The following is an 18,449-nucleotide window of genomic DNA, read 5'->3' as shown; positions in this document are numbered from 1 at the left end:
TCTTACCTGCTATGTCTATTTTCCATTGTTACTTCAGTGTACTTCCTGTTTTCTTTCAAGAAATGTATTGTAAAATTGTTTTAAATTTAATGTAAAGTTGACTTAATTCAAGTTAGAGAGTATATCTTCTGCTGCATATAGAAACTTCCTTCGAATAATGATGTTAAAGAACTTAGAAATAATGAACTACTAAGAATAGTAAACTACTAATGAAGATTGCTTCTCTTGCAATTTGCATGTTCATTGCCAGGAATCTAGCCTGAGCTAATATGCATCATTTACAAGTCCACTAATGGCTGAGACAATTTTTGTTCTCTAGTGCTCTCCTGGATAATAGCGCTTATCAGACTGTAATTAAAGATTAGTCTTTCAGTGTCTGAAAATCAGGGAATATAATTTTATTTCAGCTCCTATCATTAAGGTATGAAAAGCTTCTGGAATTATCACAGTCCAGTCTCTTGTCAAAACGTAATCGTATTGTCTGCCTCCCCCTCTGCCCCAGTAACTTTTGCAAAAATTTACCAGTTAGCAGAGATCTTTCAGTCACTATTTTCTCAAAGGCTTTGAGAATGAGTTGTTGAGAGGACAAAAACCCCAGCTGAGGAAAAAAACCTGTGATTTGACTACAGATTTGCAATTGAGACAAACTGCTTATGTGCCCCAGCTGTGTGAAGCCTCCAGCTGGAGGAATAGGTATCTTTTTAAACACCAAAATCAAGCATCGATCATAGTACATTCATCCTATTGCTTGCTGAGCAGTTTGCTTTTCTACAGCTGCATTCAGATTATGGCAAAGGTGAGGGTGACAATACAGGTTTACAAGAGCTTAAGTTAACCCGTACACTTATTTATGTGATTCACATCATTTTGGTTAGGTCTTTAAAAATTGTCCAGTCTGCATCAAATCTGCTGCATTAGAATACATTCCGCAAGGGTCAACCCAACCTTGAATGTGAAGGGGGTGTTGTTTTTCATTGCACAGCTCTTCCCCACTAGTTTTGTCAGTCTCAGAAAGAGAGGAAGCAGTGTTTTGTCAGTCTCAGAAAGAGAGGAAAACAAGCCAAAGGAAGGGTTTCACTGTCTGGCACAGAGAAGGGCCATGACAACTTCACCTGAATAGCCTTTGCAAGCATAACATTACATGTCCTCACTTGTGTAGCAATTTATATCTTGTTTGCATAAGGTGTGTGAATGAGATGCATCTTTCCAGTGAAAGGGGAGCATTTCTGAACAGTTATGTAATAAAGGTGTCAGTGTGACTGTCGGCATGCATAACACCAAAGGAAAAGGAGAATAGTGTCTGAAACTGGAGGAAACATGAAAAAGCTTAAAACTCCTCTGTAACTCCAAATTAAATTTCTGTGCATCTTTGGTCAATACTGTTCCACATTATAAAACATTTGCAATAGGAAATGCAATCTGGTGCAAGTTATGCACAACAATCCAACTGTGACTTATGTTATGCAGCCCTGAGTACTGCTAAAACTGGGTAAGCAGGGAAAGAATTTGATACCTCTGTATATTAGACTGGCTCCAAAACACACCTTAGTATATCTGTGAAGCAATTTTCTTATAATTTCATTGGGTGTTCTAAGCAAATGAGCATGTGTAACTATTCATAAACAAGAGAAAAAAAAAAAAAAAAGACCACAGATTACCTAGAGATTCAGTTCTGCATAAACTCTGTAATTTGGCACAGTTTAGCTGTCCAAATGGCTCATTGAACCTGGATCATTACATTGGCAAAGAACTGTTCTGGAAAAAAATTCGTGAGTTGAAGGTATAATCTAGCAAGACCCAGGATGCTGATGTCAGTTCCAAGCAAATAGGCAGTTTCTCTATGGAACACATGTATTCTTGGCTAGCACTAAGACAGTGCCATAAGGAGCTGTAGGAGGATAGCAGATTACAAGCCAGGATCTCAGAGAAAGTCAGAGGAAGGAAAAAAGCAGTAGTCGTGGGGAGTCTGTCTAGATCCAAAAGCCTCTTTGGAATGTCTCTGAAGTTAGGAACTGAGAAAATACAGAAGAGACACAAGCGAATTTAGTTTCAAATTATAGGATGCTTCTAGTGTTATCCCTATCCTTTCCATGGCAGATGTAACACCTTCACAAATTTTACGACTCTTTCTGTCAGGAAATAAACTGAGGCAGTACTGCAGCATCCCCTTTTTCTTTTAGTTCCAGTGCTGAGCCCAGTCTCAGTTCTGTCGCCCTTCAACACCTGACTTGGCTCCTCTTCCAGCAATGCAGAATTTTTTAGCCTTGTCTGAACCCCTTTCCAGCATGGTTCCTCCTCATGTGGGCCAGAAGTACAAAGCAGATGGCTGATAGCAGTTGACAGCATTGTGTCTCTAGCCACTGACTGAATATGCATAAAATTCAAACTAAGAATAAATATATGAAATACAGTAAAGCAATCACAAAATTATGATGAATACAGTTTCTTCCAGCACTTCACTGTTAGACACTGAAATCATGTTATTTATTAAAGAAAACTGGAAAATAGTCTCAGGATTTGTTTGGTAATTTATTGCTTTACTTTTGTAGTCTCATAATCAGGTGATAGTAATTTCCCTGTATTCCCTGCCAAATTCTTCTATGGTTTTCCTGTTCTGGAGTATGTCATTTCTTGGGATTTCTTTCAACTAACTTTATTTGAAAGTTAGATATCTTGTATAAATTCATCATCTAGGTGACTTCTCTAATTCAAAGACAGGAAATTCCCACCTATCTTAGATTTCTATCTTAACGTAGCATGAATCATCCATTGCTGGTGCTTATCTTTCTCCATTAGCATAGTGTGAGAATAGACAAGTAATTTAATTTAAACTTGATGTTAAATTTAGATGGCTAAAGTTAGGTGTGATAAATCCCACCCTTACAGACTTTAACAGCAGCTTAAGTTACACTTCTCTCTCTCTTATTTCCAAATGGGAACAGTTTAGGAATATTTCTAATTGCTGATACCATACAGTCCTTGCAGATGATCCCAAAGCAATCAGATGTGAAACTAGTTTATAAATATTTGTTGAGAATAGAAAAACCAAGCCAAATTTTTTTGTTCCATGGAAGATTTTGATGGCATTCATGGATAGAAAAATTTGTTACTGATTTGGGGCAATTTCTTGTAACAGAGGACGATACTTTCATCTTCATTGGTATTGTTTTGTAGATTGACTCTTTTAACAAAATTTAGCACACCTGATTGCTGTATTACAGAAGAGGCAATGTTTTCAAGCTGCAGATACTAAATCCATAGTAGCTTAGTGTTCAAGAAGTATGTGGTTAGAGCTTTGGTTAGAACTCAATTTTTCTGAAGTTAATTTTGGGAGGGTGAGCCCAATTTTTAAACATACTACAATATTGTATTATCAACAATTCAGATAAATCAGTCTGTAAGTGAATAGCTTTTGTGACCTCTCAAAAAACTGTTGTGGCCAAATACTGTTTCTTACAGGTATTTATCATTAATTACATTAATGTCCAGAAGATGTTCAAAACACATTGACTTGACTTTTTTTTTTCTGGTCAATATTAAGACCATTCTGCCTATATCAGCAAGAGTTAGGGGAATATAACAAATTTTTAACCAAAGCTCTGTTTAATGGTAGTTCTCAGTTTGAGAGGCATGCCATTTATTTTTCCTATTATGAGTTCTGATACTCCTACTAAAGGGCACAGGAGCCTCCATTATCACAGGAAAATCAGTTCCTAGGTATCTTTAATTAACTTTGCAGAATAATGGGATGCTTTTGAAAGCTCTGGTATGAATGACTATTTGAGGTTACCCTAAAAAACCAGCAGAAAATCTAGGAACAAAGCCTACTTATTCTCAATCTGCAGTTTCAAATATGTTTTTCTGGTTTCTAGGATTAGTTTTCTACCACAAAATTGCAGCAATTATAATTACAAAATACCAACATCTTGTGCCTTAACTACAGTGTGTATTCAAGGGAGTCCTGGATGCGTAGACAAAATTCCCAGAGACATCCACAAATCAGTGTAAAAGACCTGGTTTTGTTTACCTCCTCAGTCCATTCGCACATTTTCTTTTTTTGTAAATTATTAACTGAAATAATTAATTTCTTACCAATAGTGAAAAAAAGCAAACACTATGTGATCATGACTTTGACTTCCAACCTTGCTCAGGCAATAAAGCAAAAGCTGAGGGCTACATAACTAAAACATGTACACAGGCTCAAAGAAGAGAAAGCTTCACAGAGCTACTATGTGTCTTCAGAAAGTGGCTGGCAGATAAAATGACTAAGGAAGAGCTCCAGCAGTGAGTTCTGCAGTACAGCCTTTCAGTCCATCAAAGGGCACATGCTTAACACAGGTTTCCCCACTTTTTATAAGGAAAGAGCAAGAGACAGGCTGGTTCCTTGAAAGTAGCTGATCCAGAGAGTGCAGCAATGTTTTTCTTCTTGCAGTTGGGAGAATGCTACCATCACTTTAGTCCTAAAAGTGCACTTAGTGAGAAGGACTATAACATTTAGGAAATGTCTTGCTTTACACGTTTTGATTGTTTGTATTACTTCAGAGCTATCTGCCATCTTGCTAAAAAGTGACTTCATCTCAGAAACTTGCAACAAGTAACAGCCAAGTGTCAAAGAATGCAAACAGTAAGATAGTGTAGAAGTTTAATATTTACTTAGTGTTTTAAAATAGAACATCTATTCCAACATACATAGAGTTTAGATGCCATGGAAAAGGCAGAACACTTGTCTGAGAATCAGTGCACTATGCAGCTGTTCTTACCCTGTAGCTTTTCCCCTGCTGCTTTTCTGCTTTAAAGAGATATCACAAGCAATTGTGTTTTCAGGTTAATTTACCCATTGCCTTATACTTGTCAGAGTCATCTCCTTATCTGGGATGTTGAGAGATAACTGGAGGATGTGTGTAGCATCAAACAGTTGCAGATTTGTGTAAAGTTAGTTTCTTGTTTATGTTTCCTATGAATGACTCAGAGAATTTGGAAATGGGCCCAAATCAATACAGTTAAATATATGCATTGTGTAAATATATCACATGCCAAAGAGAAGCATTAAGTGGGAGGGCATTGGACACTAGAAAGGTTTTTGCTGATGTTTTGTGCATCAGTACATCCTGTAAAAAGGAAAGATAATTACATATGTGGGCACTTTATGGCCTGTTTTTTCAGAAATTATAATACTAATAGCTAATAGGTTTCTCATTCATCTATTTGAGTGCAGGTTCAGACCTTTGCTTCAGTCTTTTATTATTCAAAATCTTGGCCACAGATATTCAGATGCTGTTTTCTAATCCATGCCTTTATGTTTCAGGTTGCAGTTCAGAATAAGGATAGCACAAGCCTGCACCACAAACTCCAGGCAGTCCCACAGGCACTGGTGTTTCGGTTTTTCACTGGGAGCTGAGGTTCCTACACACTACTTGGGAGAGCTGTTTCTCAAAGCAATGGACTTTCAGAAGATAAAGCGAGCTTGAAACAAAAGCTTAGGAGGTAAGCTTATGACTAATCTGATTCAGCCAGCTAATAGGCATGTCTCTTCCCAAGATAATCAGCCTTCAATCCTTTCCTGGTGGTAGTAATCATTCAAGAAGCTTAGTTTGGACCTGGTAAACCCCGTACCTATCATTCACTCATGCTGGCTTCCTCCCATGTATTCCTTGTTCCAAGTGTTTTCTGCACAAGTCCTCTGCTGTCTCTTACCTGTTAGGGACCTGTCTTCTATCATGATACCGTTAAGTAATAGTTATCAGGCATGTTGTAAGAGTGCCAATGACAAGGAAAGGCTCCCTGGGGCTTATGTTGTGAATAGTCAACTGTGGCACCTGTAACATGGCCATATACGCTGGACTGAAAGTTCCTGGGTAGTCCTAATCCTCAGCTGTGCCAGCAACTATGTTATCGTGAGATCCAGCTGCAGTCAGCCACCTCTAGTCCAGCCAACATCCAAACTAAAACCATTGGAAGCTCCTGTCAACTGCTTTTAAACTCCCAGAGGTCTTTCCTTTTGGACCCTCCATGTGTTTTCTGGGGTCCAACCTTTGTGAAGATTTTGACTGATGGTTCATATCATCAGGAGGATTGGCCTAAGGAATTGTACCTTTTCAGCCTAACTAAATAATCCACTTCAGGGGCCTTGGGATTTTTTGAAGTTGGGTTCTGCAAAACATTTTAGCACTGGGGAGGAACACAGTGGTTTCTAAATATGAAAAGGCAGAGAAACAAATGGCAGCAGGCAGTCCTCTTGAGTAATTCTGAGGTTTTGTGCTGGATCAAGATGGGAATGAAACCTGAAATTGCTATCATAATTTGTATGTCAGCCTTTCTTCATCTTTTTTATTAATTGTGTTTGTTCCAGTAATGACTGAAGAGTAAACATGAATGGGGCCTTACTTCTACAAAGTTAAATATGTAAAAATGTATATTGTTGTTTTTTTAGTGCTTTGTATCTAAAGTACATTTGGAGGGTCTCTGAAGTACATGTTGTCCTGCTTGCAGCCAGCCAGTCAGTAAGATGAACAAGCATTCTGTGCTATGCAAAATTGCTATTCTGGTAACATTGCACCTCCTAAACGTTAGGCTGAAAGCAATTTACCAGTGTACAAACCTGCATATCCTCAAATAAGAAAGATCTTGTTAATGTGGAAGTAGAATGGTATGAAGATTGAGACAAACTCTAAATGACTAGAATCATTCTATTAAACACAAGTCAGCATAACATAAGTAAAATTAAAGTTTAAAAATGCTCAGCAACACCTTGCGTTGGTCCAGGTCCACTTTGTTCATATTAACACTTGATTGATCCTCCTGAGAAGGGTCCCTGCAACAGGAACAGAAAAAATTCTCACTTCTGCTCAGGCAAATTTGCAGAACACTTGCTTCTGCTTCTGCTTCACCTAGTAGTTAGTAGGGCTGTCGTAAGCATTTGGGTGGCCCTGTCCATGTGCACTTAGTGAGAATGGACTCATGATGCTTGAAAAGCAAATACAGTTGCACAGGTTCAGAAATGTTGATAGTGGCAACTGGCTTCGAGGGAACCCTCTGTCCAAGGGTGCAAGGCTCTAAGACCATTTTATTGTCAATATCACTATGAAAATGAGTATTGTTTCTAGCTCCCTCACTATCGGACGTCTACTGAATAGTTCAGTACCCTCAATATTACTATGCATACAACTTCAAAAGATCTCAGCCTAAGGTACATTCTTTTGTCTCCCTCTGTAAATATTTAATTACTGGGTCACAGAATAATATCCAGTTGACACAAGCATGCACACATCCTGGTGTCTACATTTCTATTACCTTATAGTCACACAATATTTTATGAATGCTGTGTTATAAGACATTTGAATATTTTGCATCACAGGAAAATCACTGTGCAGCATATTTGGTATTTTCATAAAGATATGCAAAAATCCGTAAAGTTATCACAACCTGTTAGTGTCTGATAATTAAAATGCAATTTAATAATATTATAAATCTATTGATATGCATAAGAAAAATATAAAAAATTAAACTCTCAAAATTCAGTGATCCACTTTATAGAAATTGGACATACAGAAAAGATATTCCTGCATTATAAAATATAACAATGCATGGAAATATTTATACTGCATTTACCTTAGACAATGTAACTCTAAGCTCTACTGAAGTATATAAGATTTCATCAAGATATGTCAGGTAAATTGTTCAGGTAAATTTGGATAACAGCAATACAACAAATCTAACCCAATATTCAAAACACAGTGGAATGTATATAAAATCTTAAGAACTCCGCATGACAGATATTTATAAGTGGTTTGTTTGGATGTGTGATAGCTTGTTGCATTTTTAACATTTTTAGTAGAAAACAAGTAAACTCAGAATTCCAGAGGTGAAAAGAAATGTGAAAGTGATTATGCGGAAAAGATGGCATTGTCTCTGGCTTTGTTACTATTAAAATGAGTGTTTCTGTAAAGAGCCACTTAACCTCCTGTGCAACAAAGTGCTTCAGCATATGCCAACATTTTAGCACCAGCTAATTCTATTCCTGCTCAAGAAAACACAGTCAGTTTTAACAGAATTTTAAAAATTATAAAAACTGTAAGTTTAAATGTTTTTACTCAAAGCAACTCTTCTGACACAGAATTCTACGTCACCTGAATGGAAATGCCATAAATTAACAGGAAGCAGACTTCTTTCACTCTGATGATTTTTTTGATAGATCATTTTTAAATTAACTTAACTTGACTCACGCAGCACTTGGTTTGATGTTGCTCTACTGAAATTAATCAGTTTTCCTATCAATTACTCATGAGGTTTAGATTTATGTTTTAAATTTAAAAAAAAGAATAAAACTCATATTTCAGTCCACTCCACAGTGACTGCTACAGTAAAAAACCAGGGTTTGTCTAATGCAGATTTCTAACTTTTAACAATGTAGATGATAATGTTTTAATCTAATTTCCACCAAAACTTAATAAGCAGCATATTTCAAACTCCAAGGAAAATCTTGTATTCCCCAAAGTGCAAGTTATCGAAATACTTCATAGCCCTAACAATAGCCTTCTGGTATTAACAACCTAAAACGCAAATAACATCCACTGGCTATTTGTTAATTATGTTTTTGAATTGCTCATTGCTCCTCTAGAGGATATATTCCAGGTTCTGATTTCTATTAATAGATGCTGCTTTGGAAAGCATAAAAAACCCTCTGTCCTATCCAGCCTGTTTATACCTAAGACAGCAAGTCCTCTTCTTTTAGATCATCTACGCTCAATAAAATACAACAAACTGCTGCCCTTCCATAACATATATGGAATATCCATGTGAATGCACAATATGTAGTCCTTTAAGTTTTGTGAAACCATTCGTGAGCATTCAAGAAACGTGGAAGACTAATTAATTTGATGCAGCAGTTGTATTTAATGCTTTCATAGACTTCAGTGTTCTGTAATCCTTCAGGAATTGGTTAGGTTCAGTTCAAAGGGATGTTTATCATAGCTATCTAAATGTCTTGAGATTAGACTAGACTGTAAGTAACACAAGGTGAACTTTCTTACCACGTATCTATTAATTTCTCTTTTGATCACTCAGAAACAATTCAAGTGCAATCAGAGTCCGAGCCAAAACCTGGAACTGTGGAGCTATAACATTTACACATGTTTTGATAACAACTATTGAATTTCAGAAGGTTCTGACAAAAGCTCAGATCTGCTTTTGTTTTTACCTCTTCACCTTTACTGAACTGACTGATTCAAAAGAAGGGTCATAGCTATGTAAGTTTTCTCCCCAGTTTTAGGACCACCAAGAATGTAACAACTAGTCCATATTACAGGAGTTCAAATATTCTGTCCCACCACCACTGTTAAGTCCCCACCTCTTTCTACACCCAGGAGGAGGAAGAGAGATTATGAAGTACCGACTTCCCCATGCATGTTTCCAATAGAAAATGTAAGATATATTTTGAAAAGAAAGAAGATGTAAATGACAGCAACAATGATTTAATCCTGAAAATGCTGTGGAATGACCTCTAGGAGATGGAATATTGCTATGATAAAACCAGATATTTTAAAAGTTACAGTACTTATTCATAAACTATTATAATTATGGTATAAGTAATACTATTAAATTAATTGCTCTTTTTGCATAACCAGGAGATAGCCTCTTAAGAAGTCTTAGCCTGTTTTTCAAAAAATGTCCTTGAAAAATACATACTGACAGCAGACACAAACATTTACATGTTGTGACTTGTGGTACAGATAAATTCTGTAAAAACATATTACGTAAGTATTGACAAGTTGGATAAGAATGTAAAGACCGATCCAGGAACATGTATCTGCTACTTTTGGCACAGAATAAGCCTGACATTACACCTGCCCTGGCTAGGTGAAACATTGTCTAGATACAAAAAGGCAGAACAAACACTAACAATGAAGCTTTCATGTGAGGAGCTGGAGAACTATGTGGTGTGAGGGTAGGGTAGATAGAAATGTCTGTTCAAATGAGCTCTCCAAGGGCAAAGCATCAAAGCTAGTTAAACACCAGTAGAGAGAGCTGGTGGGAAGTCTACCATTGCAGGTTTTATTAACAGGTTAGACACATATCATGAATGTCATTGGTGCAGCTGATTTGTCTTACTCCAAAGCAACAATTACATACCTTCTCAAAATCTGTTTTCCTTCCACCCCACCCTGCCTGTTACTGTCCTCATGATCTTAGTCCGCTGCATTTTTTTCTTGGTCAAATTTGCCTCTCTGGGTCATCTTCAGCCATTGGAACTAAAGGCTGTAACAACTCTATTGTTTCCTTTCAAGAGAGAAAAATAACCAGGAAGAAACCTAGACACACTGAATCCAGATGCAAAGATTTTATTCTCTAGTGGTAGAATCCTGTGTAAAACAGCTCTCTTCTCACAAACATGGTGACAAAAACCTGTGCTCTCCTATCCTTGCCTGACAGTCTCTGCAATCCTGAGTCTTGACACAGACACCAACATACCTCTTGGGTTTGTGTGCCAGCTACCTCATTTTACAAACTTTAAGAACTTAGCTAGCCTATCTGCTCTCCATAGGTAGTAGGAGTTAGGACGCTCCGGGGAGTGATTAAACCTTGGCTAGGCAAATTGCCTTCTAGAAGTGCTCTCCCTACCAATGTCAGGCTGACTCTGGAACGACAAGGCACCTCCCCTGAATGGATTCATTCACTTCATGTGAATTGAGGCTTCTGTGAGTAAAATAAACAAATTTTCTCAGAGAACGGGATTGCAAAACTAAAGGACTCTTGGAGTTAACCTTTAACTTGAATGGCTAATCCAGTCTTTTATACACTGATAACAGGCAAGTTCCTAGTGTTCCCATAAGAATAGGAGAAGGTGCTTTGGCACAGTCAGGATGTAGGATGCTGGCACTGGGAGGCAGTTCAGATAGGAGCTCTGGAAGAGGCTGTTCTGTTGCTGTCTTTGGGCAGTTCCTGCTTGGACTAGTGCTGCAATGCAGAGTGCCCACAAGGAGAAATGAGGAATAAGAGCAGTAAATTTATACACAGAGAATGGCTCTTGGCCTGCTAAAAGCTATGTTGATGCTGATGGCTTTGTAAGCCTGATGGTGGGGAGCAAACGAAAGACCTGGCTCTTACTTACTGTGGGGAGGGAGAGAGAGGAAGCAAAGGAAGAGCTTATCCCCACAGCAAAAGAGTAGGGCAAGGGAAGGGAAAGAATTTTCCCTGCATCTTTTCCCAAGTTAGAACACCACTGAGGAACCATCTGTTTGATTTAGTTCTCTGAAGGTCATTTGCACCCTGGAATCTTACACCTGTATTTACCAGGCATGAAAACCCAAAGCACAGCACTTCTTTTGTGAAATTAAGAAGATAACAAATGAGTGAGACCCAATTAGCCACATGGCTTATAACATTTTGGGCAAATATATATGTGTACATATGTAATTTTCTAATACTGTACTGCCTAAATCAGACTGTCAGAATTAATTCATATTTAACTAAAGAATTCCTACTTTCCTGCATAATAAATAAATAATAGCTTTTTTCCAGTTTGCATTTCTGGCAAAGTTTTAATGCAAAAGTGTCGATGTTTTACCTCCCTTACTTACCCACAGTGCCTATGCATTACTGGGATACATTTTGGTTAGTGTATTGTTATGATGAATCTCTGCGGCTATTTCTGAAAAATCACTATTTTGAAGAAATGCTACTTCATATTTAGAAAATACATCTTAGGAAAATAAAGCTGGCATAAAGATATCAACCTAGTAATCAGATTCAGAATGAGGCAAAATGGTATCAACTACCACCAGACTAGTCTCCAAACTTGACAAGAATTTGTACAGAGGTTATAATATGTCACAGAGAGAGCAGGACTGAAAGAAATGGATTGATAATAAATTTTGACTTTGGGTTTTCTTTTGTGCATTTTTTTAAATAATAAATTAGCCAAGGATTTCAGCTTTATTCAATTTTTTATCAATTAGATTAAAAAAAAAAAGCAGCACAACATAAATGTAACTGAACATTGTTTCAGAACTGAAACAATGTCTCTACACAATAATGGAAATATTAGCCAGCAGAATCTATATTTTATATCAGTAATGCATTTTTCCCAATATCTGCAGAATGACTCTACTGGTAAAAAATAGTTCTGAAATTTGACCTGCATCCAAATCAGAATGCAGGTGAAGAAACCAAGACTGCCTTCAATTGTGTGTGTGAAATGTTTCACATTCAATATGACATTAGCCAGATTAAAACCATGAATTTTGGTACATCTGGATAGTACAGAAAGAGGGACGCAACAGCTGCAAAAACTTAAAATGTATTATGTACTGTAACTTTTTGTCCTGGATTTCTAAACTTTCTGCCTTTGGCCCTGACCTTTCCTTCCTGTGCATATTGGATAAACAAAACTCAATTTTTTTACTGCAGAACTCTCAGTGGATCAGATTTGGATTTAAAAGTCAGTCATCTTAAAGAAATTTTCATTCACACACCAAAAGAGTATTATTTATCAAAAGAGTAATTTTTTTCCAGAAATGTAAGAACTACACTATGCAAAGTATTCATAGCTAACACAACACTTTTAATGTAAAATTGTTTCCTAATTTCATTGTCCCCAACAGTAAAATCATTACATTATATAATGTTTTAAAGTCACCCTGGTTTCTTTGAGAAAAAAGTCATCCCTTACTTTGGGAACAAGCTGATATATTGGGGGGTTTTAATTGAAAAAAAAAAATTAATGAAATATCATCAGAAATCTAGCTGAAGAGAAGACGTAAATTCATGCAAAATTATTAGATTATGAAATCAAAGTTGCAGTTTTCACAGAGCACCACTAAGCATAAGTTTTCAGACAATCTTATTAGGGAAGGCCTTTCTAATGTCTCCATATATTTAATAATGCTTCCACTTTATAACCAAGATACCACAGTAATCTTTCATACATTGACAAGACCATTTATTTGTATATATTACATTTGCCAAATGCCTGAGATGTCTACACTTCATCAAGCTATACAAATATACATATATTGACAGGGAATCATGGAATGTGCAGAGTGACAAGCCCTACCTTCCAAAATCCCATATTCAGCATTTACTTATTTGATTTGGTAAAACAAGGAAACACCTGCTCTCCTGTTGGAACATGAAAATTGGTACATTAATATTCTACCTAAATAGAAATAATTGTCAAATTAGCAAAGTAATGGTGGCATCCACATTCTAACAGAAGTAGGAATTTTGAAAAAAAAAAAAAAAAAAAAATTTTCTAGTGTTATATTTCTGAAGTGTGTATTCCCCTTCACACAAAATATGTTGTGTGTTATTTTCTGCAATAGCTGTAATTAGAATTTAAAATTTACTAAGAGTAAATAATATGTAGAATATTTCCTCATATTTAATACAAGAACAAGCTACAATGCCTATGGATGGACAGTTCCATTGTACATGACAGTATATGTTCATCTGAGGAGTAGGAATTATAAGGTCAAATAAAAAAACCCTGTATGAATATTAAAAGAATCTTTTATGGAGTTCACTGTCTGGCTCACAACTAGGCTCAGTTGCTAGAAAAATAAATTCAAGGAAATTCAGTGTGTCATTACTCAATTCTATTTCCAGTTTCTATTAAATACATTTCCGTACAAAAAAAGAGCAACTAAATAAATAACCTCAGTGAAAACATTTAAATATGTCTGCTGAGAGGTGAAATATTTCAATCCGGAACTCTAAACCTCCTCTTTAGCTTTTTTTTTAACCTTTTTTTTCCGTGTACCAAACTGCAAAATAATGTTTAATGACGGATTTCTTTTAGCAATCTACCTCTGTTTGGCATGGTTCTTAAACAAACTGCTTGACCTTAGCGGACCTGGACAGGTTTAATGCTAAATACACTCTTCAGTGAATAGCAAAGGAGATAAACACATGCTTACATAATTTGCCAAGTTAGGTGTCTAGCTATGTATATATACATTTATTTCAATGCAGTACAGGTCATTAAGCAGTTTTTAAAATTCAGTGGCCTAGAGGAGTAGTGAAAACTATAATCTGGGATCCTACACCTTTCAGCCTGCTAAGATCTGAGCTGTATTACTGGAGAAAGACCAAGAGGAAAGACAGAAGCAAAACAATATAAGAAATATAAACCAGAATACTAGCAATAGCTTTAGCAGAAACAATCAGATAGAGATTCAAAATTTCACTTGTAAATGAGACAAGACAGTGACAGAATGAAGGCAAATTCTTTTCTAAGGTGTGACTTTGCTATGGGAGGTAGCTGGTCACACAAAGAACAGCCTTGTGAGGTTTGTCATTACGAAGCCAACTAGGAGGACAAAAATAATGAAGAATCAGTTATCATGTCTATTACAAAACAAGACAAAAATATTCTTTTACGAGATCATACCATACAGGGATAGGAGGAAAAAACACTGCTTACTGACAGAATAAAGAGATAACAAGAAATACTGAGCAATGCAAAAAGATAAATTTAGATGTTTTTGCATTTTGATGCTCTAGTTGAGAAGGATAACCAGATTAGATTAGATGATGTGCAGAGACAGCTGCAGGGAAGTATTGCTACTGCATTTCCTTCCAGCCCATTCTGAAAGATGAAGGAGTGCCTATGATATTAATTCACTTTGACATAAATGGGTGATGACAATAGACTGCAATGTGTGTGGGTGATGCTTGCCATATGTTTTCTGACACAGTTGAAGTAGTTATTTTTGAAACTGGATAAAACCAATTTTAAAATAGGAGACAGAAATGAGCTACAGTTACAGAAGTTCTCTCTCTTGGTCTAAATGAACTGTTTACAGCATGCTGTGAAAATAGGAACTGGGTAACCAATCAAAGCAGGAGCAAGTTGGTATCTGTTTTGCTGGAGTTTTATGTACCTTTCATCAAGGGGGAAAGAAAATCAAAAATGTAGATTCTCTTTCAAACATTGCTGCCAGAATTTGCATGAGATTTTGCGCCACTAGTTTAGTTTCTCAGAATTTATAGAGGTACCTGATGACCACTTTTGCCACCAGCTACCTTGGAATAGGGATGTTTTCCTAGGAGAAAAAGCACTATATAAAGTGAGATAATGCAAACATTACCTGGAAACCCAGTCTCTAAAAATGACCAGTGCCAGCAGCAAACATGAGGAAATTCAGAGAAGCAATTAATACACTCATTTGGCAAGAAATTCTTTCTAATCCTTGTTGGAGTTCACTTATACTTTGGCAGAAACAAATTAAGATCTTTAAAATTTTCTTCTGCTGGAAAACTGCTAATATTTTTATTGGTCACTTGAATGGCTAGTCATTTCTTCCCACCTGCCTAAGTCTATGGCATCTGTATCAACAAGTTAATTATGCTGTGTGTCATTACTTTTTAACTTAATTGATTGTCCCATTCTAGTAGGAATTAGACAGGAGCTCCCTATTTTCTCTCTTCCATTGCCTTCCAGCATTTTCTAGACCTCTAATAAACCCCTTTCCATCTGACCTCTCTAAAAACCCACAGCCTTTTCAGTCTCTCATTTCCTGACTTCTAAGTACTTTTATTCCTCTAAAACTGGAAAACTTTGTCTATTGCTTTTTAAAAAATTTTATTTTTATGCAGACTAATCAATCAGAACTGTATGTATGATTTCAAATGGCGATGAGTGACTGATTGAATATTATTATAACAATTTACTGTGGTTTTATGCCTTTTTTAACTGCTGCTGCACCATGTTAGGGGTTTTCATTAAGCTGTGTTAATATACTTCACAATTTTTTTTCTTTGAATCATTCATGTTTACTTAGGAGTGTCATGTACATGCTATCTTTTCCCATGAATTTTCATCAACATTAAATTTCCTTTGCTCTCCCAGAGACCATTCATTCAAGCCACCCTGAATTTATCCTAGGGAAAATGTTTAAAAATACTTTTAAGGATAAGAAGAAAAATGTTTAGATCCTACCCTATATAAAGACATGGGGCTACATTTTTTTATAAAACTTTGGTGTAATGATTTTCAGAGGTTAGTGATAAACTCTTTGAAAGGATGCAGGTGAGTCACTATCTAAGCATTTAAGGACTTCAAGAGCACATATAAAAATACCCCAAGAAAAAAGAACACTTAACCACAATATTCAGCATTGTTCAGGAATACAGTAAATTATACAGCAGCTTCTCCTGCCAACATATCTTAAAAAGCTACACAAAGGACCTACAACTAATATCTATAATGCAATCTGTAGTTGTAAGATAAGTTCTAAGACTGAAAGCAAGGGAAAAACAAGTGCATTACTACAAACCTGTGTTTTCAGCTCCCACTACTTATAAGATTATAATGGATTTGACTGCCTTTGGTATTAGTAATTTCCCAATGAATCTGTGGGTGGAACAAAAATGTGGAAATGAAAACTGAGAGGTTATTGTATGTTCAAAATATCCACCTCCACTCACACACAGTAGAGATTTGATTCAAGCTGTCATCTTTCCATGCCTCAGTGTTCCCATTTGTAAAATGGTTCAAGTCAGAATATGCTCTTTTTACCACTATTAAACTTCTCCCACCTTAGTTTCCTTGTGTTCCCACATTCATTTCCTCTTCTGAAGATGAAAGGACAGAAATCATTACTAAAACTGCTTATGAGCAAGCTTACTTGATTCCGTCTCAATGGATGTGCTCATAGGTGCTAATCACTCCCAAGGCTGTACACATGCTGGGACACAGTCCCCTATGCAGCCATGCTCAGCGATGCAGTAAAGGTCTATCTTCTGTGACTGCTCAGCCAGGATATTAATCTTCTAATGCCTACCAAACATCATAAGCATCACAATTACATCCCATACCTTCCCAAGTATTTGAATATGAATTAATGTTAAATGAGTAGGAGAAGATATTGGTGACATACAATAGTAGTGTAATCTTGCTTCCCCATAACCTTAACTTCCTGAACACATAAGCTCTTGAAATTCATAAAACAACATGTAAAAATGTATAATGAGTGGATAAGTAATATTTTATGCTGCTAACATACAGGTTGTCATATCAGAGGAGGGTATAAATATTGCCATTCAAACAATTAGACTTCTCTGTCCAGTCTGTACTATCCAGTGTTAAGCGGTTATTTTACACTACTTTGTCAAATACTTTTATGGCACCTACCAGCAAGAGCCTGGACCAAAATTTGGTTTAGATTTCTAACCATCTTAAATAACATCCTAGAATTAATTAGTATCCATCTTCCTGGAATAAATTTGGTAGTAGAAAAGAATGAAAAATTCTTGCATTGCAAGAACACGTAGTATACACGAATCCGTTTGGCAATGCCTACTCAGATTCCCACTCTTTTAAAATGCATGTTAGAACTTCTGTTGATGAGTGGCAGATCTCAAATCTAACTCAATTTCATTTAACTTTCATAAGGGCAGCATACAAGATTTGGCAAGTTTAAGCTGGAGGAGTGCTACATGTAAGGAGTCCACTGATTCTACATGAATACAATGCAAAGAAAGTATCACTAAGATATGACTGGGATCAAGTAACATCAGGCAGTAACCATGAAAAACTCCTTAAAAACACTCAAGCTAATAGTTACACTTTACAGGCAAATCATAACCATTTGGAACATGAGAGGTAGTAAAATTGTTTTAACAGCCATGGTCAAAAAACAGCAAAATAAACCTACACAAACCTGTCAGCATCATTTGGACTATAGAGGCTGTGAATGCAAAATGTCATCCTGTTAATTTCTGTACTTTCCATTAGTTCCGGATTATTGTTTACAAGTATAACCTTACTTTGGAATACTATGATTTTCTTGTTTGCCTTTTTTTTTGAGAAAACTGTGTTATAATAATCCAGATGTACAACAGTTGGTCAATATTTAAACCATGCATTTCACTCATTTTTGATCAAATCATTTCAGACTGAGGGGGGCTGGGAGGCAGCACATTGTGGGTTCAGGGGAAGAGTAGCTTAGGATCCCATACGATTTATTATGGGATGTTTGGAGAGGAACCAAGGGTGGGAAAAGGGAGTTTAGGTCATCCAGGGAGGACCAGGAGTGGGAAAATGAGGGGCAAAGGGACAAAAAGTGGCAGAAAAGTAGCTGGTGGGTATGCTTGTCAGCCATGCCCTGCACCTGGCCAATGCAGCCTGTCCTGGCAGCTCGCCAGAGCCCTTCCTCACTCTGTCGCTGATGGCTCTGTGTGTGTGCACGCAGATGCAACGGTCTGTTGCAGCAGCTGGCGTGGGGCTGCAGCCTCAGGGGCCGTATGTCCCAGTGCCAGCAACTGGGAGACTGGGATCCAGGGGCCACTGCTGGGCAGGCTGAGGGTCTGAGCAAGCTGCTGGAGGGACCCACCTTGTCCATGCACGTGTGTATTTTGTCACTTGCGGACCCCTATCCTGCTCTGCCATAGAGAGGAGCAGGATAAGACCCTTGGTGCTGCCTGTGCCCGTGTGAGTGAGTTGGGTGTCT

At 37.0% G+C, this 18,449-nt stretch overlaps 1 long non-coding RNA gene across 1 annotated transcript in view; it reads left to right on the top strand.

Annotated features, from left to right (window-relative positions):
- Positions 1-5,424, top strand: part of LOC142599485 (uncharacterized) — an 85,828-nt gene extending 80,404 nt beyond the window's left edge. Inside the window, exon 6 of the long non-coding RNA XR_012833054.1 lies at positions 5,306-5,424. This is a non-coding gene — a long non-coding RNA (uncharacterized LOC142599485). The remainder of the gene's footprint in view (positions 1-5,305) is intronic.
- The last annotated feature ends 13,025 nt before the right edge of the window (positions 5,425-18,449 follow it).

This window comes from Balearica regulorum, chromosome Z (assembly GCF_011004875.1).
Source record: "Balearica regulorum gibbericeps isolate bBalReg1 chromosome Z, bBalReg1.pri, whole genome shotgun sequence".
Taxonomy (NCBI): domain Eukaryota; kingdom Metazoa; phylum Chordata; class Aves; order Gruiformes; family Gruidae; genus Balearica; species Balearica regulorum.
The sequence above is the reverse complement of the archived record's forward strand: the minus strand, read 5'-3'. Positions and strand labels throughout refer to the sequence as shown.